Source organism: Trichosurus vulpecula, chromosome 8 (genome assembly GCF_011100635.1).
Source record: "Trichosurus vulpecula isolate mTriVul1 chromosome 8, mTriVul1.pri, whole genome shotgun sequence".
Lineage (NCBI taxonomy): Eukaryota > Metazoa > Chordata > Mammalia > Diprotodontia > Phalangeridae > Trichosurus > Trichosurus vulpecula.
This window is the reverse complement of record NC_050580.1, coordinates 205,761,310-205,784,472: the sequence shown is the minus strand read 5'-3', so window position 1 is coordinate 205,784,472 and position 23,163 is coordinate 205,761,310. Positions and strand designations below refer to the sequence as shown.

The following is a 23,163-nucleotide window of genomic DNA, read 5'->3' as shown; positions in this document are numbered from 1 at the left end:
GGGACAGGGTCAAGGGAGAAAATTCAATAAAGGGGAACAGGTTAGGAAGGAGCAAAACATAGTTAATCTTTCACAACATGAGTATTGTGGAAGGGTTTTACATAATGATATGCATGTTGCCTATGTTGAATTGCTTGCCTTCTTGGGGACAGTGGGTGGGGAGGGAAGAGGGGAGAGAATTTGGAACTCAAAGTTTTAAAAACAGACATTCAAAAACAACAACAACAAAAACAAGTTTTTACATGTAACTAGGAAATAAGATACACAGGCAATGGGGCATAGAAATTTATCTTGCCCTACAGGAGAAGAAGGGAAAGGGGGATGGCAGGGGAGTGGGGTGACAGATGGGAGGGCTGAGTGGGGAACGGGGCAACCAGAATATATGCCATCTTGGAGTGGGGGGAGGGTAGAAACGGGGAAAAATTTGTAATTCAAACTTTTGTGAAAATCAATGCTGAAAACTAAATATATTAAATAATTTTTTTAAAAAAAGCAAAAAAAAGAAAGAAAGAAACAAAGAAGAAAATAAGTAAATTCCTGAAATTTGCCTGGATAATTGGTTCTTAAAAGTCTTTGGCTTTGACTATCGTTACCTCTAGAGAGAGAAAGAAAGACTATATTGAAGCCAGAAGGGACCATAGACACCAAAACCTTTGACTCTTCATTTTACAACTGAAGAAACTGAAGCTCAAAGGGGTAAAAAGAATCATTTGTCCATTAAAAGAGAGCTGGATTTGGAGTTAAGTGGCCTGGGTTCGATTTTCAACACTGCCACTTTTCCTCTGTGGCCTTGGATAAGTCACTTAAGCTTCTCTGGGCTACAGTATCCTTATCTGTAAAGTGGATGCTGTAGGCTCAGGGTAGATTAGATGATCTTTAAAATCTCCAATCATAAGACCCAGACAGAATGAAAACCCAGGATTTGGAGATAGAAGTGACATCAAAGGTCCTCCAATTCAACCCATAACTGAAAAGGAAACCCTTCATCAATATCCCATAACACGTGCACATCCAGCCACCACCTGAAGACCTCCAGTGATATAACTACTTCCCACTTTTGGATAGCTCTAATTATTAGGGATTTTGTTTTGTTTTTACATCAAATCTAAATCAATCTCTGCAACTTTTCAGCTGCTATTCCTAATTTTATTTTCTGGGGTCAAGCAAAGCAGGTCTAAATACTAGGATGTAGTAGGCAACACACAGAATTTGGAGCCAGATGAACTGGGTTCAAATAGCAGCTTTTCTGCTTCCTTCCTATGGGACTCCGGGCAAGATGCTCTTTTCCTCTAGACATCCATTTCCAAAACTATAAAAAGATGAGTTTGGACTAGAGAGCCTCCAAGGTCCCTTCTGGCTCTAAATCTATAATCCTAATCTCATTTCCACATGACAGCCCTTGAAATCCTTGAAGACAGCTGTCATGTTATGTTTCCCAATTAGTCTTCCCTTCTGGAGGTGGCATATTCAATGTCCTTCCTGAAACATGACATCCAGAGCAGGACACAATGCCCCAGACCTGGTCTGATGAATACAACAAGCATGTACTATACACCTGTGTACGTTTATGTATATGTGTGTATATATAGATACACACACAACAAAGGGCAGTGCTATACATGTGGGAGACTAAGACAAAATGAAAAATGGACCCAGCTCTCAAGGTGTTTATTGTGCTTTGTCCTTTTTTGAAGAGGACCAATGACATCATAGGATGGTGTCTTGACTTGCACATGAATTGGATTTAAGGGAGACAGAGTTGCACAAAGCTTTCAGCCTCGATTCCAGAGTCATTGAAGTTCAGTGACAGGACAAAAGTCAAGATGACTGTCGATGGCCCAGGATGCAGTGGATAACCTTGGCATCTTTGATTTCTGGCCAGACTCTAAGCACTCCACGGCACCTGCTTCAGCTGCCTTCATGGCTGCTGGAACAAATTGTTTTCGACCACCCATTCTGCTGGGAGGAATCTTCACATGATTTTGGTAGACATCCCCCTAACTCACCAACGGGTTTGAGGAGTATCCGTTACCCTCGACCTTGTTTAGCCCCTCTGCCAAGATGGTTTTATCCCAGAAAATTTTATTGGGGTGTGGCCACTGCACACACTAAAGCTTCTTGGAGTCAGAGGTGAGAGCTGGGTGAAAGGTGGGAACCAAAGGTGGATAACCAGACCTGAAAAGGCAAGCCTTCACACCAGAGATGCTAGTCTTCCCTGAACACCCCTCATACCTCTCAAGGAACTTATATTCTACTGGAAGGTTACAACAAGTAAACCAATAAGTTTAGACAATAATTTTAGGAGGAAGGAGAGAGAGCACCAACAACTAGGAGGCTCCAGAAAGGTTTCCCATAGAAGGTGAGCCTTTAAGGAAACTCTGGATTTTAAGAGACAGAAGTAAGCAATGAATCCATTCCAGGCCTGGTAGACAACCTGTAAAAAGACACAGAGGACGGAGATGGGAGGCTAAGTTTGGGAAATGGCAAATAGGCCAGTCTGGCTTGAGGATAGAGCATATTGGGTTCTATAACATGCAGCAAGCTTACGAAAGGAAGTTATCCAGCTTGAAATGGTGAGGAGCCTGCATGTTATCCTAGAAGCAGTAGTGGGCCACCAAAGGTTCTTTGAACAGGGTAATGATGGTTATACTTACACTTTGGGAAGATAATTTTGTTGACTGTGTGGACACTGAGTCAGAGAGATGTGAATAAAAGCCAATCAGGAAGTTCTTGCAATAGTCTAAGGAAGAGATGTTGAGGTCCTGGGTTACGTTACGTGGTAATGTGAGTGAGTAGGATGTGAGATACTGTGAACACTGAAGCTATATGGTAACTGGCTGGATTTGAGGGATAAAGGAGGAAGGAGATTTAAGGTTGGAAACCTGGGTGACTAGGATGGTAGTGCTTAACAAGGAAGCCTAGAGAGAGAGAATTTCATTTGAGTGGTGAGGTCAAAAACTAAAGCTAAAAAGCATTGAGAAGTGACCGAGATAAGAGTCATATTGAATGGTGACTATTAATTCAGCCTATCAGGTTAGCTTTGTTACTTCCATGTCACACTTTACCATCCCATTCAATTCAGCCAGCTTTTGCCGTAAATCAAGTACTGAGCCCGGAGTCCGAAACACCCAAGTTCAAATCCAGCTTCAGATACTTACTGGCTGTATGACCTGGGGAAAGTCATTTTAACGTGTTTGCTTTAGTTTCCTCTACTCTAAAATGAGAAAGACAATAGCACCTAACTCCCAAGATTGTCATAAGGATCGTGAGACCTGTTAAAGACTTTAGCTTGAAAAGACCAAGGTCCCCCCTGGACCCAGATGGCTCTGGAGGAGAGAGTGAGGCTGGTGACTTTGCCCAGCCCTCCTTCACTTAAATCCAATTCGTTTGCATGTCATGGCATCACCTCCCTCATGTCAAGGTCTTCTTCCAGAACAAAGGACAAACAGTAGCAGCAGCAACAGCAAGGATCAAATGAGATAATATATGCTAAGTACGTAGCGCAGTGCTTGGCATATTAGTAGGTGCTATATAAACACTAGCTTTATTATTATTGTTTTATTAGAAAATCACTCTGGGAAAGAGAAGACTAAAAGGAAATCCTTCCTGCCTTCAAAGAATTTATATTCTACTCTTGAGTCATGTTGAGCTGGCAGACCATTAAAACCACAAGACTTTTTCACAAGATTTATTGTTTGGGTACCCCTCCCCCTCTTTGTACTTGTGAAGCCTGTGATGACTTCAAGTCTTGTCACAGCACCACTGACCCCGGTAGGAAATACAAGCCTTATAAATTTCAAGCATATCTGCTTAAACGCAAATACATTTTATTTATGGAGACAAAGTATTGGATGTTGAGTCAAATAACTTTAATTCAAGCCTCAGCAAGAATGTTTAATTGCTGTTGGTTGCGTCACCTTGGATAAGTCACAATATTTCTAGGTCTTTGTTCTTTCTCCATTTAGTGGGAATATTGATGCATATAATGTCTACCTCACTGGGTTCTTTTAAGGAAAAGCTGTGCAGTGGAAAATGTGTTGGATACAAAACCAGACGATCCAAGTTTGAATCCTAACTTAGCCACTTATCTGTCAGTCAGTCAGCATTTATTAAGTGCCTATTGTGTGCCAGGCACTGTGATAAGTAATGGGAATACAAAGACAAAAATAACATAGAGTTCCTGAACTCAAGAATATTATAATCTATTAAGAAATCAATATGTACCCGTTTTGTTGTTGTTCAGTCATTTAAGTCATGTCTGACTCTTCATGACCCCATTCAGGGTTTTCTTGACAAAGATACTGGAGTGGTTTGCATTTCCTTCTCCAGCTTATTTTACACAGGAAGAAACTGAGGCAAACAGAGTTAAGTGACTTGCCCAGGGTTACAAAGGTAGTAAGTGTCTGAAGCCAGATTTGAACTCATGAAGGTGAGTCTTTCTGACTCCAGGCCCAGGCCCAGCTCTATTTACTGCACTACCACCTAGCTGTCCCCATATGTACCCATATAACTATATATATATATATATATATATATATATATATATATATATATATATATATATATATATATATGTATGTATCTATGCGTATATACATATACATATGATATGTAAAACACATAGCAAGCTTATTTCCCCAAAGGGAAACACTTGAAGCTGGGAAATCAGTATACTGTAGTATTGTAGGTAGTAAGTTTGAACTATGCTTTGAAGGAAGCAAAGAGTTACAAGTGAAGGGAGTGCGTTGAGGCAGCTAGGGGTAGAGGGGATAGAGTACTGGGCTTTGAGCCAGGTAGACTGCTTGTGACCTTGGGCAAGTCACTTAACTTCTATTTGCCTCAGTTCCCTCAACTGTAAAATGGACATGATAATAATAGCACCTACTTCCCACAACCATGAGGATGAAATGAAATATTTGTAGAAAGTGTTGAGCACAGTGCCTGGGATATAGTAAATGCTACATAAATGCTAATTCTCCTTCCTTTGCAGGCACTGCGGATAAACTGGATAAAGACCTAGAGGAAGGAGATGGAAGGGCATTGTGGAAGATGAGTATGGCTGGGTCATAGAGAATACGAAGGGGAGTAACGTATAATCAGCACAGATTGGAATATTTAAAGCAACAAAAAAACAGTGGAGTTAATTGAGTCTTTAGAAATATTTCTTTGGCAGCTGCATAGAGAATGGATTAGAGATGGGGGCGACCTGAGGCATGGAGAACAATTAGGAGGCAGGAAAGAAGAGAGGACTTGACCTTGGGAGGGGGAGGGGCAAGGGGAGGTGCTGCCAGGTGAGTGAAAAGAGTGAAGAGAAAGGGACAGATGTGAAGTGCAGACACAATCAACAAGAAATAGCAACGGACTGGATTTGGGGGTGAGGTAGAGGGAGGAATGGAGGCTCGTGGTAACCTGAGTGACCTGTGGCAAATCACGTCACCTTTTTGGGTCTTGGTTTCTTCATCTATAAGTCTTGGAGCCTTTTTGCTAGCTGTAAAGGACCTCATATAAAGTGTGAACTCCTATTATTCCTCTTCTGTCGTGACTATGGCTCTGGTCATAGGAACCACAACTATTGAAAATGTAGGCCCGATTTTTCCATTTAATTTGCCGGTTGTTTTTCTTAGCCTTCTGAAAGGGATGCCTACAGTTCAGCCTCTCTATCCCCCAGAGATTACTGATACCACGCACCTCTTTGGGCTTCCTGAAGCTCCTTATCAAGAAATATAAGTAAATGTAGTGATTAAAATTATCATGTCTGATTGCTCAAGAACTGCTAAACTCATATCTCCTTCCTGTAGTTGCTACTTATAAAAGAAACCACTTCCTTGCCCCTGAGCTCTGCTCACCTTTTTACCAGTTAATGGACCAAACCTCTGATCTGTGTGTTAAATCAGTTACTTCCTAGGCTGACCTCTCTTCCCTTGGTGGGAGGGGGATGGGGAGAAGAAAGAAGAGAGGGCAAAGGAATCTAACCTCCCCTCCTCCCTCCAATGAGGGAAGCTTGTTTGCTTTCCATCCAAGGACCAGCCAACTGAGTCAATTCTATCTATGGTATAGGAATTCTTGGAGGCCCCAGATCTGTCTCTGCACAAACTCACTCATTGCTAATAGATCATTTCACCTCCAACCAGAAGCTCTAAGACCTCTGGTTGTGTTCAATGGTCAGTAGTCACGCTTTAGAGCAACATAGAAAGAGTGCCCGTGATGCCCTTAAAAGCCGTAAATCATACTCCTGGCTAATGATGGTGTCTTCTATAAATGATTCATTGGTAGAATGTAAGTGTATTTTATTCCCTAATAATAATCTCTCTCTGCCAGTCCATTATAGATGGGCTAAGATATGGGAAGCGGGTGAGCCCATATGAAATATCACCCCCTGTATACCCAAAATGATCACTCTGACCTTAGCAATATTAATCCTAGGTCCAATTTTGCTGTATATGACATATACAACCTTGGGTCCCTGGAAATATGGTTCCATATATTTTTAGATATGTATTAAGCAGGGTGTATATATGGCTTAATCATGTACATGACCATACACACATAAATCATACCCTTGCTCTCTTAGACTGATAAGGCTGGAAGGAATGTCCAGAGGTCATCCACTTCATCCCCCTGCCTCTTGGAAGGCATCCCCTAAATCATTCCAGAAAGGTTCATACATTTCCTGATGTTAAGAGAGCTCCCAGGAATGAGCCTTGTCTATAATCTGCTCTTGCTATCTGGAAGATCCCAATTTCTTCTTGATGAATGTTCCTTTTTCTCTTTATTTGGAGATGGAGTGGGGAAGGGGAGGAAAACCAAAGCATTGTAAATACATAGGCCTATCAGCTAGCCAATGCCCACAAGGATTGGTAAATATGTAGTCTGGGCCTCTGTTAACACCTCCATCAAATGTTGACTTGTTTTAATGGATAAGCCATGCCTTCCATCAAGGTCTGCTCTGGTGCTGAGTGGGGAATTCTGAAGTGAAATATTATGCGTGTGTGTGTGTGTGTGTGTGTGTGTATTTACCTTAAGTCTATTTGGTGATGTTATTACCCTAGAACAGGGGTAGGGAACCTTCCCTAGGACCTTAGAGTTGGTAGAACTATGGGGTTGGGGTAGGTAGGACAACCTACCCAATTATGAAATTCCCTCTACAAATACCCAAATAGTCTCTGCTTGCACACTTCCAGGGGCAAGGAACTCATTATCTTGCAAGGCATCCAATTCATTCTAAGGCAGCTTTAATTGTTAGAAAATACTTCCTATTGTACCCTATGTGTGGATAGTATTGTATGGTAGATCCAGTCTTTTATATGCTTTATCTCATGTAATATTCACAACCTCAATGGACAGGCAGAGCAGGCATTATCATCCCCACTTTATAGAAGAAAATGGGGTTCAGAGAGGTTATGACTTGCCTAAGTGCATATAGCTAGTAAGTGGAAACACCAGGACTCCTACTTAGGACTGTGGTACAGTGAATAGAGCACTAGGCCTGAGGTCAGGAACACCTGAGTTCAAATCCGGCCTCAGACACTTACTAGGTGTGTGACCTTGGGCAAGTCACTTAACCTCTGTTTCCCTCCATTTCCTCAACACTAAAATGGGGATAATAGCTCAGGGAGATCAAATGATGTAATATTGTAAAGAGAGTGGCAAATAGTAGGTGCTAAATAAATACTCATTCCCTTCTCTCTTACTCTCTTACCCTCGTTGTGTTATTTTTTGGATGAAATGTGTGATTTCATTGATATAAGGAACCTTTTTCCCATTAACAAGCTTTTATTTTCTGTCCTTTAGAGAGGGACAGAAACAGACAAACCACTATAACAAATAAAATAAATGCCCACATTGGCCACATCCAAAAATGTATGTCTCATTCTACAAGTGGAGTCCATCACCCCTTGGTCTGGAGGTGTCTTCATCATTGGTCCCCTGGAATAATTATTGGTAACTGTGTGGATTAGAGTTCATAATCATTCAAAGAGGTTCATTTTTGAAATGTCATTAACCGTATAAATTGTTCTCTTGGTTCTGCTCACTTCATTCTACATCAGTTCATACAAGTCTTCCCAGCTTCCTCTGAAACCATCCCCTTACTTGGCACAATAATATTCCATTACATTCACATACCACAATTTGTTCAGCTATTCCTCAATTGAAACCCACTTTTCTTTTTTTTTTTACTAAATAGTTTTTTATTTCTTCCAATTACATATAAAAACAATTTTTAACAATTGTTTTTTTTAAATTTTGAGTATCAAATTCCCTCCCTCCCTTCTCCCACTCCAGATGGCAAGCAATTTGATGTAGGTTATACATGTGCAATCCCCCAAAAAAATATGAAAAAAATAAAGTGAAACATAGTGCACTTTGATCTACATTCAGATTCCATTAGTTCTTTCTCTGGAGGTGGGTAGCATTTTTCATCATCCTTTAGGATTGTCTTGGATCATTGTATTGCCAAGAATGCTGTTACTATGTATAATTTTTTCCTGGTTCTACTCATTTCACTTTGCATCAGTTCATGTAAGTCTTTCTAGGTTTTTTCTGAGAGCCTTCTGCTCATCATCTCTTATAGCACAATAGTATTCCATCACAATCATGTGATACAATTTGTTCAGCCATTGCCCAACTGATAGGCATCCCCTCAATTTTCAATTCTTCACTGCCACGAAAAGAACTGTTAAGATATTTTTGTACAAATAGGTCTTCCCCCGTCCTCTTTTTTTATCTCTTTGGGATACAGACCTAGTAGTGTTTGAAAACCACTTTTCTATGTTAAAAGTCTCTAGCAGTAGAACTAAGAGAACATTGGACATGGTAACAGCCATATTGTGTGATGACTAACTTTGATAGACTTAGCTCTTCTCAACAATGCAAGGACCTAAAACAACTCCAAAAGGCTCATGATGGAAAATACCATCCACATGCAGAAAAAGAAATATGGAGTCAGAATACAGATCAAAGCAACTATTTGCTCTCTTTTTTATTTTGTTTTGTTTTTTTCTTTCTCATGATTCCTCCCATTAGTTCTAATTCTTGTATACAACATGACTAATGGGAAAATATGTTTAAGAAGAATGTATATGTAGAGCCTACATCAGACTGCACGCTGTCTTAGGGAGGGGGAAGGAGAGGGAGGCAGAGAAAAGTTAAAACTTATGGAAGTGAATGTTAAAAACTAAAAATAAACAAATTTATTTTTAAAAAAATAAAGTTCCCAAAAACATTTTAATCCAAAAGTAAACAAATAAAAATCTCTAGGAGGACAATCAGATGAGCAAAATCATCCATTCTTTCATTCAATAACTGTTGTTGAATATGTATAGTATGTAGTACGTAGAATGGTGTTAAGTAGAAGATTATAAGTTTAACTAAGACAGTTCCTGCCCATAGAAAGTTTACAATCTTGAGAAGAATACAACATAAATGGAGATAGCTACAATACCTATAAAGCGTATTAGAGATTGCAAAAGAGAGAGCTAAGAATCATAGGATAAAGAGCTGGAAAAGACCTTAAGTTCACCTAGACCAAAGGTTCTTAACCATTTTTATCATGGATCCCATTAAGAGTCAAGTGCAGCCTAAAGCACCCTTCTCAGAATAATGCTTTCAAATGCATAAAATAAAAATACATAGGATCATAGAGAAAATGAATTACATTGAAATACAGTTATCAAAATATGTTTAATTCACCATCCCCAGATTAACAACTCCTGATAACCCCCTGATCTTATAAGTAAAGGAACTGAAGCTCACAGAACGTAAGTGGTAGCTAATAGAGTAAGTAGCAGAGCCAGAATGCAAACTAGGTTCTTTGATTCCAAATACAGTTGACGCAGAGGTAATAGGGAGCCACTGGAATTTATTGGAGAGGGGAACATGGGTCATTCCTGTGCTTTAGGGAAATTCCTACATGGAGCATGAATTGCAATGGGAAGAGACTATATGCAGGGAGACCAGTTAAAAAGCTATTGCAGTAGTCCAGGTGAAGAAGACCTGGATTAGGGTTGTGGCTTTCTGAGAAAAAGAAAGGAAATTTATACAAAAGGTGTTCTAGAGAAAGAAATTAAAAAGTCATTACTGGATAACCTATGGATCCACATAATCATTTCTTAGAGTACAAGGAAGTGCTTCCTCCCAATTGGTCCAGCTTTCCCTCCTACAGGAAGAGCCTCAGACCTATTACTTGGCTAAAAAACATTCAGGAGTCCTTCCCCTTTCCTTCCCTCTGCCTCTTAGTCCTTGATCCTCCTGCCTGTGAAGGTTAATCTTCTCCTAAACCTTTTATCCTTTCCCTTCTTTCTAGACTCTTCCTTCTCTTCTTCTGTCCATGGGAGGAGTCATATCCTTACATGTGGGTGCTCTGTCCAAAGGAATATAAATTTGGATCATTTATATTTCACAAGGTATCTTGGGGTTTGGGGGCTAGATTTTTTTCTTCCCTACTTATTTATCCTATCGTTGTTTTGTTTTTTTAAATTGGGACAATTAACTCGTCTCATGTAGTTTTCATTTATGATTTCTTGAAATATAGCTGTGAAAAACTAGGCTTTGGTAAAACCATTGAGATTCAAAGGGAGCTCCTGGACTCTGCCCATAAACCCAAATCATCCTGGCTCTCACTGATTGGCCAATAATAGGCCCCAGTCCAAGCCTCACTTGCTCATTGTCTGGGGTTTGATGGTTCAGAACGAGTATAAATAGCAATTTTTTCTGTTCTGGTCAAAACCTCAGAGGGTCTTCCCCTCCCTGACTGATTCCTTTGTGAAGGCAAATTAGGCCATCTTTTTTATTATTATTATTATTATTATTTTTAATTTATTTAACATATTTAGTTTTCAGCATTGATTTTCACAAGAGTTTGAATTACAAATTTTCTCCCCATTTCTACCCTCCCCCCTACTCCAAGATGACGTATATTCTGGTTGCCCTGTTCCCCAGTCAGCCCTCCCTTCTGTCACCCCACTCCCCTCCCATCCCCTTTTCCCTTCCTTCCTTGTAGGGCAAGCTAAATTTCTACACCCCATTGCCTGTGTATCTTATTTTCTAGTTGCATCCAAAAACTTTTTTTTTTGTTTTTGAACATCTGTTTTTACAACTTTGAGTTCCAAATTCTCTCCCCTCTTCCCTTCCCACCCACCCTCTCTAAGAAGTCAAGCAATTCAACATAGGCCACATGTGTATCATTATGTATAACCCTTCCACAATACTCATGTTGTGAAAGACTAACTATATTTTGCTCCTTCCCAACCCATCACCCTTTATTGAATTTTCTCCCTTGACCCTATCCCCTTTCCAAAGTGTTTGTTTTTGATTACCTCCACCCCCATCTGCCCTCCCCTCCATCATCCTCCACTTTTTTATCTTCTTCCCTCTTCTTTCCTGTGGGGTAAGATACCCAATTGAGCATGTATGGTATTCACCCTCCTCAGGCCAAATTTGATGAGAGCAACATTCACTCATTCCCCCCTCACCTGCCCTCTCCCCTCCTCCCACAGAACTGCTTACTCTTGCCTCCTTTATGCGAGATAATCCACCCCATTCTATCTTTCCCTATCTCCCTCTCTCAATGTATTCCTCTTTCATCCCTTAATTTGATTTTATTTCTTTTAGATATCTTCCCTTCATCTTCAACTCACCCTGTATCTGCTCTCTCTCTCTCTCTCTCTCTCTCTCTCTCTCTCTCTCTCTCTCTCTGTATATATATATATACATGCACATTCACTTATATATATATGTAAACATATATATATGCATATTCCTTTCAGCTGCTATGATATTGAGGTCTCATGAATGATACACATCATCTTTCTATGTAGGAATGTAAACAAAACAGTTCAACTTTAGTAAGTCCCTTATGATTTCTCTTTCTTGTTTACCTTTTCATGCTTCTCTTGATTCTTGTGTTTGAAAGTCAAATTTTCTATTCAGCTCTGGTCTTTTCACTGAGAAAGCTTGAAAGTCCTCTATTTTATTGAAAATCCATATTTTGCCTTGGAGCATGATACTCAGTTTTGCTGGGTAGGTGATTCTAGGTTTTAATCCTAGCTCCATTGACCTCCGGAATATCGCATTCCAAGCCCTTCAATCCCTTAATGTAGAAGCTGCCAGATCTTGTATTATTTTGATTGTGTTTCCACAGTACTCAAATTGTTTCTTTCTGGCTGTTTGCAGTATTTTCTCCTTGATCTGGGAGCTCTAGAATTTGGCAACAGTATTCCTAGGAGATTTCTTTTTGGGATCTATTTGAGGAGGCGATCTGTGGATTCTTTCAATTTCTATTTTGCCCTGTGGCTCTAGAATATCAAGGCAGTTCTCCTTGATTATTTCTTGAAAGATGATATCTAGGCTCTTTTTTTTGATCATAGCTTTCAGGTAGTCCAAGAATTTTTAAATCATCTCTCCTGGATCTATTTTCCAGGTCAGTGGTTTTTCCAATGAGATATTTGACATTGTCTTCCATTTTTCATTCCTTTGGTTCTGTTTTATAATATCTTGATTTCTCATAAAGTCACTAGCTTCCGCTTGCTCCAATCTAATTTTTAAGGTAGTATTTTCTTCAGTGGTCCATTGGACCTCCTTTTCCATTTGGCTAATTCTGTCTTTCAAGGCATTCTTCTCCTCATTGGCTTTTTGGAACTCTTTTGCCATTTGAGTTAGTCTATTTTTTAAGGTGTTGTTTTCTTCAGTGTCTTTTTCAACATTTTTTTGGGTCTCCTTTAGCAAGTCATTGACTTGTTTTTCATGGTTTTCTCGCATCCATCTCATTTCTCTTCCCAATTTTTCCTCTACTTCTCTAACTTGCTTTTCCAAATCCTTTTTGAGCTCTTCCATGGCCTGGGACCAGTTTATGTTTTTCTTGGAGGCTTTTGGTGTAGGCTCTTGCACTTTGTTGACTTCTTTAGGCTGTATGTTTTGGTCTTCTTTGTCACCAGAGAAAGAATCCAAAGTCTGAGACTGAATCTGGGTGTGTTTTCGCTGCCTGGCCATATTTCCAACCAACTAACTTGACCCTTGAGTTTTTCAGCGGGGTATCACTGCTTGTAGACTAAAGAGTTCTATGTTCCACGTTTGGGGGGGATACGCCAGCTCTGCCACACCAGCACTCCTCCTTCCCCAAGAACCCCCAACCTGGACTGGGCTTAGATCTTCAGCAGGCTGTGCACTCCTGCTCTGATCCGCCACTTAATTCCTCCCACCAGGTGGGCCTGGAGCCGGAAGTAACAACAGCTGTAGCTGCCCCACCTCCTCTGCCCCCGGAGCGGTGGCCGAACCTCGAACTCCTTCCACTCCCACAGCTTTTCCCACTAACCTTCTCCACTGTCTTTGGTGTTTGTGGGTTGAGAAGTCTGGTAACTGCCACAGCTCACTGACTCAGGGTGCTAGGGCCCGCTCCGCCTGGCTCCTGGTCTGGTTGGTCCGAGCAGCTTACTCTGGGCTGGGCTCTGCTCTGCTCCGCACCCAGCTCCCAGCTCCCAGCTGCCAGCTCTGTGTGGGATAGACCTCACCCAGAGACCATCCAGGCTGTGCTGGTCTGGAGCCCTGCTTCCCTCTGCTGTTTTGTGGGTTCTGCAGTTCTAGAATTGGTTCAGAGCCACTTTTTATAGGTTTTTGGAGGGACTCGGAAGGGAGCTCACTGCTTTCCAGCCACCATCTTGGCTCCGCCCCCGGAAGTCCTAGGCCATCTTTTACCTCAGTTCTTACCTAGCCTTTAACTACCGAATGGGAGTTGCCTCAGACAAACTAAGACCTGGGAAAGACCTTAGCTTAAAAAGGCCAAGGTCTCCAACTACATCCTGGGCCATCACAAGTTGTACTGACCTATGTCTTACCACTGGAGTCAGATTGCTCTGGAGGACAGAGTAAGGCTGAAGACTTTGCACAGCCCTGCCTCACGAAATCCAAGTCACTTGGAAGTCAAGACATCACCCTTCTGATGTCATCAGCCCTCTTCAAGAATGAAGGATGAACAGCAACAAACAATCTTTAAAGGAAGACTTCCTCCTTACTAATAGAGGTATGGATTTCTCTAGTCTTTTCACCTTCTTCAGCAAGGCACAGACCAACTAATACTTTGGTATAGATAGGTGTTATTTGCTGTTTCAGAAACCCAAACATTGTACACTCTCTATCCAGGCCGTTACAAAGTCCCTTTGTTTTCTTTCTGGTGACTCTCTTGGCTAATTCTCCCAAGTACCTACTACAACAATCTGCATGATTCCCATGACCATTCACTGAGCTGGGGGTCCTAAATGAGGCTTCATTTATTCATAGGCTCCTTTCCTTCTCCCTAATATCTCCTCAGGTGCATGTTATCGCACAGAGGCAAAGAAATCCAATGATCTAATTAGATACCGTTACCCACTTTATTTTCCTTTTTTGTCTGTAGCGATCTCCTTGTACTACCCTGGTTGCCTGGCTCTCAGTCTCTGGCATGAAACAAAGTGTGGTCATTTATCACTAGAGGTACTGAAGAGGGCTTGGAAAGAACACTCATTTCAGTGCCTACTTATCCTGGGGACTAAGGCTTTTTATATGGCACGGTTCTTGTGGATGATCTAAGTCTTAAGCAGTCATATCTGCTGGAGCTATTCTACATTAGTGGTAAGTCCTAATCATGCTAATTTTCAATGTCTTGGGGGTTGGAGAATGTCATATTTTCTAGCTGATGAAACAGTTTTTGGTTTTTATTTGTTTGTTTTGTATTCAACAAAAGGGTTTAGTTTTTAAATTAAGCCTTATGAGCTCATCCATTATAAATTTGTGCTGATGGTACACTCTTCAAATGTAGTAATAACACTGCCATTCACATACCATTTAACATGTCTGCAAATTTTAAATTTGGTAGATTTTTAAGGTCAATACTAAGCAGTGGTGTGCTGGTAACTGTTTACCAACCAGGTATCTGAAAATTCATGATACACTTTTAAGTTAATTTGCATTATTAACATTATCTCCATCACTTTCTTTGAAATATTCAACAAAACAACAAACCAAGCCCTTATTTGTTTGCCAATTTGTTTGCCAATTTCCAAAGTGTAAATGCTCATTCTGAAAATTTAATGATCTGCTCTAGCATGAAGATAGGAGCTCCCCCATACCCCTGACTAAGATAGACTTAGCTTATACCCAATAGCTAACTCAGGTTTTTTTTTCAGTTGTCTCTGACTCTGTGACCCCATTAGGGGTTTTCTTGGCGAAGATACTGGAGTGGTTTGCCATTTCCTACTCCAGCTCATTCTTCAGATGAGGTAACTGAGACAAACAGGGTTAAGTGACTCACTCAGGGTCACAGAGCTAGTAAATGTCTAAGTCTGGATTTGAAGTAAGGTCTTCCTGACTCTAGGCCTGACTCTCTATCCACTGTGCCACCTAGCTTCCCAACAACTAAATAAAAGGCCATGTCTCTAACTAAACTTATCTATGCTCTGTAACAGCCCAGGATACTTGGGGCATTGTGAGATCACCCACACTATAAAATACAATGTGACAGTGTTTATTCGGTATTGTATGACAAACTATAATAAAATGCATTTCAGTCATTGAAAATCAATATTTTAATTAAATAAGTATAATTAGGCTATGTACTATATAAAAAATCAGGTGATCTAAACTGGAAATATTTATTTTTGTTTTATTTCAGTAGACCCTCTTCAGTTTTTGCCTTTGGCTAGGTAGGCTAAGACACGTTGGTCAACAAATAAGATTTTGCATGCCAACCACATTTTCTTTTTCAAAACACACCACAGGTTAAAATCATATGAGACTATTAAATAGACTTTCCCCAGTATTTAGTAAATTAATAATGTTGATTCCAGGTGTTTTCACTGGCTGTCCCCTATGCCCAGAACTCTTTCTTTTCCCATTTCCAACTCCTGACTTCCCCTCCCCCTCCTCCCTCCCCTCCTCCTCCTCCTTCCCCTCCTCCTTTCCTTCCCCTCCTCCTTTCCTTCTCCTCCTCCTTTCCTTCCCCTCCTCCTTTCCTTCTCCTCCGCCTTTCCTTCTCCTCCTCCTTCCCCTCCCCTTCCCCTTCTCTTCCTCCCACTTCCCTTCCCCCTCCCCCTCCCCTTCTCCCTCCCCCTCCTCTTTTCTTTCCCCTTCCCCATTAAAGTCCCACCTTTTACAAGTCTTCCTTAATCATAGTGCCTTTCCTCTTAGACTGCCCTGCCCCCAATATATCTTGTATATAACTTCCTTTTACACAGTTGTTTGCATGTTGTCTCCTCCATTAAACTGTGAGCTCCTTGAGAGCAGGGATTGGTTTTTGTTAATGTTTGTTTGTTTTTCTCTTTGTATCCCCAGTGCTTAACACTGCACCTGGCACATAGTAGTCATTTAATAAATACTATTTGAATAACTGACTGATGGTTAGAATAAATAAATAAATCTTCCAGGATATTGAGTTGGAGAGGGCTACCTTTGATTAAAAAAAAGTTGGATTTGACTAACTTAATTGAAGCCTAATCAAATGTTTTAAAAGAAACAGACAAGTGTGCTAATTTATTTGTAGCTAGAGTTATGACCAAAATTCAGAAAACATATTCGATTAAATACAAAATTATCACATCTACATCATTCCTTTATTATGGCTGCTAAGCAAAATTTTTAAACAGCCATTCATGAACAAAGTTTTCTGTTTGATGAAACCAATTTAAATAGGGTACATGTAAAAAAAGATAATCTCATCATGAGACAGCTCAGTTTTGTAATAAATAAGGCAACAGAACAACCACTAGTCATTGGTAGCTTTTTTGAAATATGCTATCATATCTGCCCTTTCTCCCTTTTCGGAATGCTAGTGAAGATTATGTTTACTCCAGAGATATGCTTCTTGGGTGTTTTTCAAATATACCCTCAATGCCTCTTCTCCCCAAATGATGCCTTTTCTTTAGTTGGCATCTGTGTAAGAGAATCTTGAAGCCTGACCAGTGTTTTCTGGCCAAGGAGTTCAGGTCTAGGCTTATGCTGCCTACCTTTTCAATTTTGTGGCACTTTGCACATTTCTGAAAAAAAAAATCTTTTTGTCCTTCTCGTTATCTCCCATTGTGAATCTGGCTCTCCTTTCTCTTTTACTCCTGGCCTCAGGCTCATTTCTTTTCACAACAATACTGTGCTCCCCCACGCATCCCCCCAAAGGCAATTAGTAAATGAGAAGATCTTTCCCGCCCATTTGAATAGGCTTGGGGGGGGGGGGTGGCTCTCAGGGTCCTAGGGGGAGTGGCTAAGACTGGAGCCAATGGTAGGTGCCTGAGTTCTGGTCGCTCAGATGACGCTCTAGTCGCCGGGATGACGGCTTGCGACTCTATAAAAGGAGAGAACACAACTTGGAGATTGAGACATAGTGGAGGGAGGAGAGGGAGAAGCAGTGGCAGCACTACTGAAACAGGACTGACCCTCGTGCCCACTCAAGAGTGCTGAGCAACTGTTTGAGGCCAGTGGGTAATCTTCTTACTGGAGGGCCCTAGCATTGGGGGGAAGCACCAGTATGGCTTGGCTTGCTGCCATGATATTTTTCCGTAACCTCCTGATCACTACTGTGAGATGGGCATATTGGTTTTGGAAGGTTCTTGCCAGGATATCAAACTGGGGACACTGGTCTGTGGGTCTGCTACTGTGGAGCTTGAATAAATGCTTTAACTCCTCTGCCTTCTACTTAGAGAATTCCTTATATCCTGCAATTCTGGACCATTCAGGCATATTCATGATTTTCTTTGAAATCATGAATTCTGCCTTGATGTTATATGCCGCCCCCCTCCCCAGCAAAAGAGTTCATTGGGTCCTGGTAACCCAACCTGGAGGATACATAAGGGTTTCCCTAGACTCTTGGTCAATGAACTGAACCTAGTCCTGGGTGGGGACAAAGGCCCTAACAGAATGCTCAAATTCAACTCAACTATGGGACTCTGGGACTACAAAGGCAAAACCAGAAATAGTCCCTAACTTCAAGGAGCATATGGTCTGCTGGGTGTGGGGGGTGGGGAGAGAAGGATGCAACATTTAAGCAAATGAATAAATGCATTCCCAAACAGCCCTACTTCCTTTTTTCTCCATTTATGCTTAAAGGTTCATTAAATTCAGAGCTGGAAAGGATCTCATTTAAAGCAACTGCTTCATTTTACAGATGAGGAAACAGCCCTTCTTTAAGGTCACATGGGTAGGAAGCAACAGAGCTGTGGTCAAACCAGGTCCTTGGACTATAAATGCATTAGGTTGAATAGTGATGGGAAATTAACCTAAAGTCAGAAAGATTTGAATTCAGATCCTGCCTCAGATACTTACTAGCTCATTGATTCTAAACACATCACTAAACCTTTGTCAGCCTCAATTTCCTGAACTATAAAATATGGAAAATCGTAGCCACTACCTCACAGGATTTTTCTGAGGACCAAATAAGACAATATATGTAAAGTGTTTTGCAAACCTTAAAATTGATTTAGGTTAAATGTTAGCTATTAGTAGTTTTAATTTTATATTCCAAGTATGCCATCTTTCTCCATCACTGCCAGCTGGAGGTGCTCTTTTCCCTTCCAGAGGTCAGCTAGGGCTGTAGCCCTACCAGGAACTTAATGTGCCTTCTGTCTCTGTCTTAGTCCCTGGGAAACCCAGGGCATCTGGCTGTGGGAGGAGTGAGTCATCATCCCTCCAACTCCAGCTTGTTGGAGTGATAGGAATGGGGGAGGAAAATGGGCAGAAAGTCCCATAAACATAGAGACACCCCCTCTCCCACCATCACTGCTAAGTCATGACATAAAATCATAACATTTTGGATTTAGAAGAGACCATATAAAGGTCACATAAAGCAAGGGATCTTAACCTTTCTGTCTGTTATGGAAACCTTTGGTGGCAATTTGGTAAAGCCTATAGACCCTTTCTCAGAATAATGCTTTGAAATGCATAAAATAAAATACATAAGATTACAAATGAAACCAGTAATATTGAAATAAAATTAACAACATTTTTTTAAAAGTCCACATACCCCAAGTTAATAATTTTTGGTCTAATGAATACTCTCTCAACTTATAGATATAGATACTGGGGACCATCAAGGGAAGGAGGTTCTTCACATAGTTCACATGGAGCCCAGCCTACCTTACTCCCAATCTATTGCTCCAGCAGTTTATAATATCCAGCCCTAGACTCCATACCTTTAACTGTACACACGTAGATTTTAGGAAATCACCATGGAAAGAGGAAGGAATGGAAAAGTGGGAATGGTCCCAGGGTCCTGAATCACCTGGAATCCCTGGATGGGAGACCCCCAGGAAAGGAGTATGAAAACCATTTCAGTTGAAAAAAAATGCCCTTTAAAGAGACTTGATATGACACAGGATCTGGGGACCCTTCCAACACCACCTGGATCTGCAGAGATGGAGCAGGAATGGAAGGGAAATTGCAGGCAGCCATGGCATGGATTTGCATTTATGCAAATGAGGCCTCCCCCAGCTGTCCTGAAGCTGCTTGTGCCAAGGGGCGGCTGTGAGGGCCAGGCTCAGCTACAGAGGCCTGCTTTTGTCTTTCCATCCTGCCCTTGGAGAAATGAAACAGGAGAAAAGAGAAATGGAGGGCTTTAAATAGCTCCCTACCCCAACTGCTGACAATGAAAGTAATAATCATAATAATGCTCCTAGGGTCCAGAGGGGAAGAGCAAAGAGCATTAACACCCTCGGGTCAGGAGCTAAGAGATTTCCCCCTCCCTCCCTTCCCTTCCTCTCTAGTTCTCCCTTTCAAAAGTAAACCCGGGGATTCAGAAATGCCAACCTGCAGATCAGGATGCCAGCAGATTGGCCGTGGGCAGGGTTTTCCACACTGTGCTGTGTCCACATCAGCTGCTGTGTCTGGTAGTCCTCAATATTTCCCTTTTCCCTATTCTGGCAAGCTGCTTTCTCTCTCCACACTCCATCTTCTTGTTCTCAGAGGAGATCTGGTGAAGAATGATGGGTATATGGGAAGAAATACAGGGATTCTAAACCTGGGGTCTGTGAACTTGAAAAAAATCTTTATTTTTTAAATGAACTTTATTTTTGTCTATTTTATATATCTATTTTAAATAAACTGTATCTAACTATATTTATTTTATATATTTTAAATAAACACATATAACTATATTTATATATTTATTTTAAATATATAACTACATTTAGATATTATTATATATTTATTTCAAATAAATATATAACTACAGTTACATATTATTATGTTTATTTCAAATAAACTCTATATTTATTTTAGAGATTTATTTTAAATAAATTCTATAGAACTACATTTATTTATATATTATTTTAAATAACTATATTTATATATTTTTATATATTTATCTTAAATAAACTCTATATAACTCTATTTTATACTTATTTATTTTAAATAAATTATAGGTAGCCATAGTTCAATGTAACTGATTTATTTCATAATCCTATATATTTGATCCCATGCCTTAAAAAATTATTCTGAGGAATCCATAGATTTCACCAGACCGCCAACAATGTCCACGACACACACACACACACACACACACACACACACACACAAAAACTTGGGCCAATCAGTCAGTAAGCATTTATTAAGTAAGTCTGGGAGGGAGAGAATGAAGTCAGGTTTAGTGAGGTTGAGTTTGATGTGAAAATTGGAAGCTCAATAACCAAGTGCTAAGATTAAAAAAGATGAGAATGAAATCATCCTTGCTCTCAAACACTTTACATTTATTTTGGTGCGTGGTATACAAGAATAAATAAAAGAAGCACCATGTAATTTGGGGAGGATTCCCCATGGACTAGGACCAGGGACACATGTCAGTATGGCCCCCATATTTGATAGATTTCTGCACCAAGGTTTGAATTCCTGTTTGTCTGGATTGCTTCTAATTCTCTCTATGGAATGATTTTGAAGAGTTGCCTTAGACAAGTCACCTTAACCTCTCTGGGCCTCAGTTTCCCCCTCTGTAAGATGGAAAAAGCTGGAACTAGATGACCCCTAATGTCCTTCCTAGCCTTTGATTTCTATGATACTGACTTAAGATGGGGATTGGGGTAGGAAGGTGGGGAAGCCTGATATTCTAACCTAAAATGAGTCTGAGACTAGATAGCACAGTCTGGGTAGGCAACAAAGGATGTAAATGATATGCAAATAAAGGTTGACCCTCAGGTTTATGCAAATTATATGCAAATAAAGGCTTAGACTTCTAACCCTTATACTCATTTCTCAGGGCATTTCAATTCAGTTACACCAACATTTTCTAAGTGTTGTCTGTGGACAAGACACTATATAGGTGCTAAGCATACAAAAATGAAAAATGACACATTTTATTGATAGAGGATATGATAAACAAATAAATATAAATGGTAGGGAGTGAAGGGGGCAGCTAGGTGGTGGTGGATGGAGCCTAGGGCTTCAAATTAGGAAGACTCATCTTCATGAGTTCAAATCTGGCCTCTGACACTACCTGTGTGAACCTGGGCAAGTCACTTTACCCTCTTTGCCTCAGTTTCCTCATCTGTAAAATGAGCTGGAGAAAGAAATGGAAAACTACTCCAGTATCTTTGCCAAGAAAACACCAAATGGAGTCATGAAGAGTCAGATACGACTGAACAACAATATTCACAATGATGTGGGTGAAAAGAAGAGAATAGAAGGGAGACACTGTGCAGATAGCAGCAGAACTTTCCAACTTATTAGATAGGAGGGATAAGTTTTCAAGTCTGGGTAACTGGTGGGATGGTGAAACCATCAAAAGAAATGGAAAAGGTGGGGGAGGTGCAAATTTGGGGGAGAACGGATGAATTCAGATTTAAGAAAGTTGGGTTTGATGTAAAAATAGGTTGCCCAGGTGAAAAATAGCTTTTATCTTAAGCCCTTCTTTAGACTTGTCCTGACAGAATGTCTTGGGCAATATTCTCTGGACCTCCACATTTCCTTCAGATGGTGCAGGGAATATTTCATGAAGTCTCATAGTCTCCATAAATAAATGCTTATTGAATGAATAAGGAGAGTAGTTTCTTGTTCAGGCATGGACTGGACTAGCCGTCCTTTGAAATCCCTTCCAAATCTGAGATTGTATCATTCAGTAATTCCTAGGGGTACTCTGGAAAGAAATCAGACGGGAATTAGACAGTCCACTACCTCAATATGTTTTCCCTCCCTAAAGGTCTATGAGCAGAAGCTGGATGACCACTTTTGTGCATGCACTGGAGTAGATATATTCTGAGGTCCCATCCAACCCTCAAATTCTGTGATTCTATGAGAAGAAAAAAATCAAGATTATTATGACTTCAGGATTCAGTCAGCCAATGGGACTAACCAATAGCAGTTGTTCGTAACTTTCCTACTCTGTCCATAACCTAACCATAGGCCACTTCAGGCCACTTGGCTTTCTAGGACCAGCTCTGGATGGGAAGAGCTGCATAAAATTGCACATATTTTGTTTGGTGTGGAAGTGAAGAGAAAGAACCCATCCTGGGGAAAGCAGAGGCCAGGATCCAAAGCAGTGTCCCATGCAGTAGCAAACCTGTACATCACAGCCCAGACCACGTTAGTTTCCTTGGCTCCCTTCAAGATGCAGCTCAAAAGTGACCTTCTACAGAAGACTTCTCCGGGTCCTTTGAAATGCTAAAGTCTTCCCTTCTAATAATGTTGTTGTTGTCCTTGAGTCATGACCAACTTTTTGTGATCCCATTTAGGGTTTTCTTGGCAAAGATATTAGAGTGGTTTGCCTTTTCCAGCTCATTGTACAGATGAGGAAACTGAGGCAAACAGGGTTCAGTGACTTGCACAGGGTCACACAACTAGTGCCTGAGGTCACATTTGAACTCATGAAGATGAGTCTTCCACTACTCTATCCACTATGCCATCTCACTGTCCCTTCCCTCTAATATTACATTCTATCTATTCTGTACATAACTTATATGTAGCTCTTTATCTACAGGTAATCCCCCTCATTAGAATGTAAGTTTCCTAAGAGCAGGAGTTGTAACTTTCTTTGTATCCCTCTGTTACTAAGTTACATAGTAACTTGATAAAGTACTTGTCGATTGACCGGCTGACTGATTAAATCCTGCCTCAGCTGTGTGATCCTGGGAAAGTCATTTAACTTTGGGGGGGGGGGGTGTCATTTTCTTCATGTGTAAAATGAAAAGCTGGATTTGAGACCTTCCATCTCTGAAGCGTGTGGAACAT

At 40.6% G+C, this 23,163-nt stretch overlaps 1 pseudogene; it reads right to left on the bottom strand.

The window, feature by feature from the left end:
• Positions 1-16,729: 16,729 nt before the first annotated feature.
• On the bottom strand, positions 16,730-17,041 carry LOC118829968 (annotated as a pseudogene).
• Between the last annotated feature and the right edge of the window lie 6,122 nt (positions 17,042-23,163).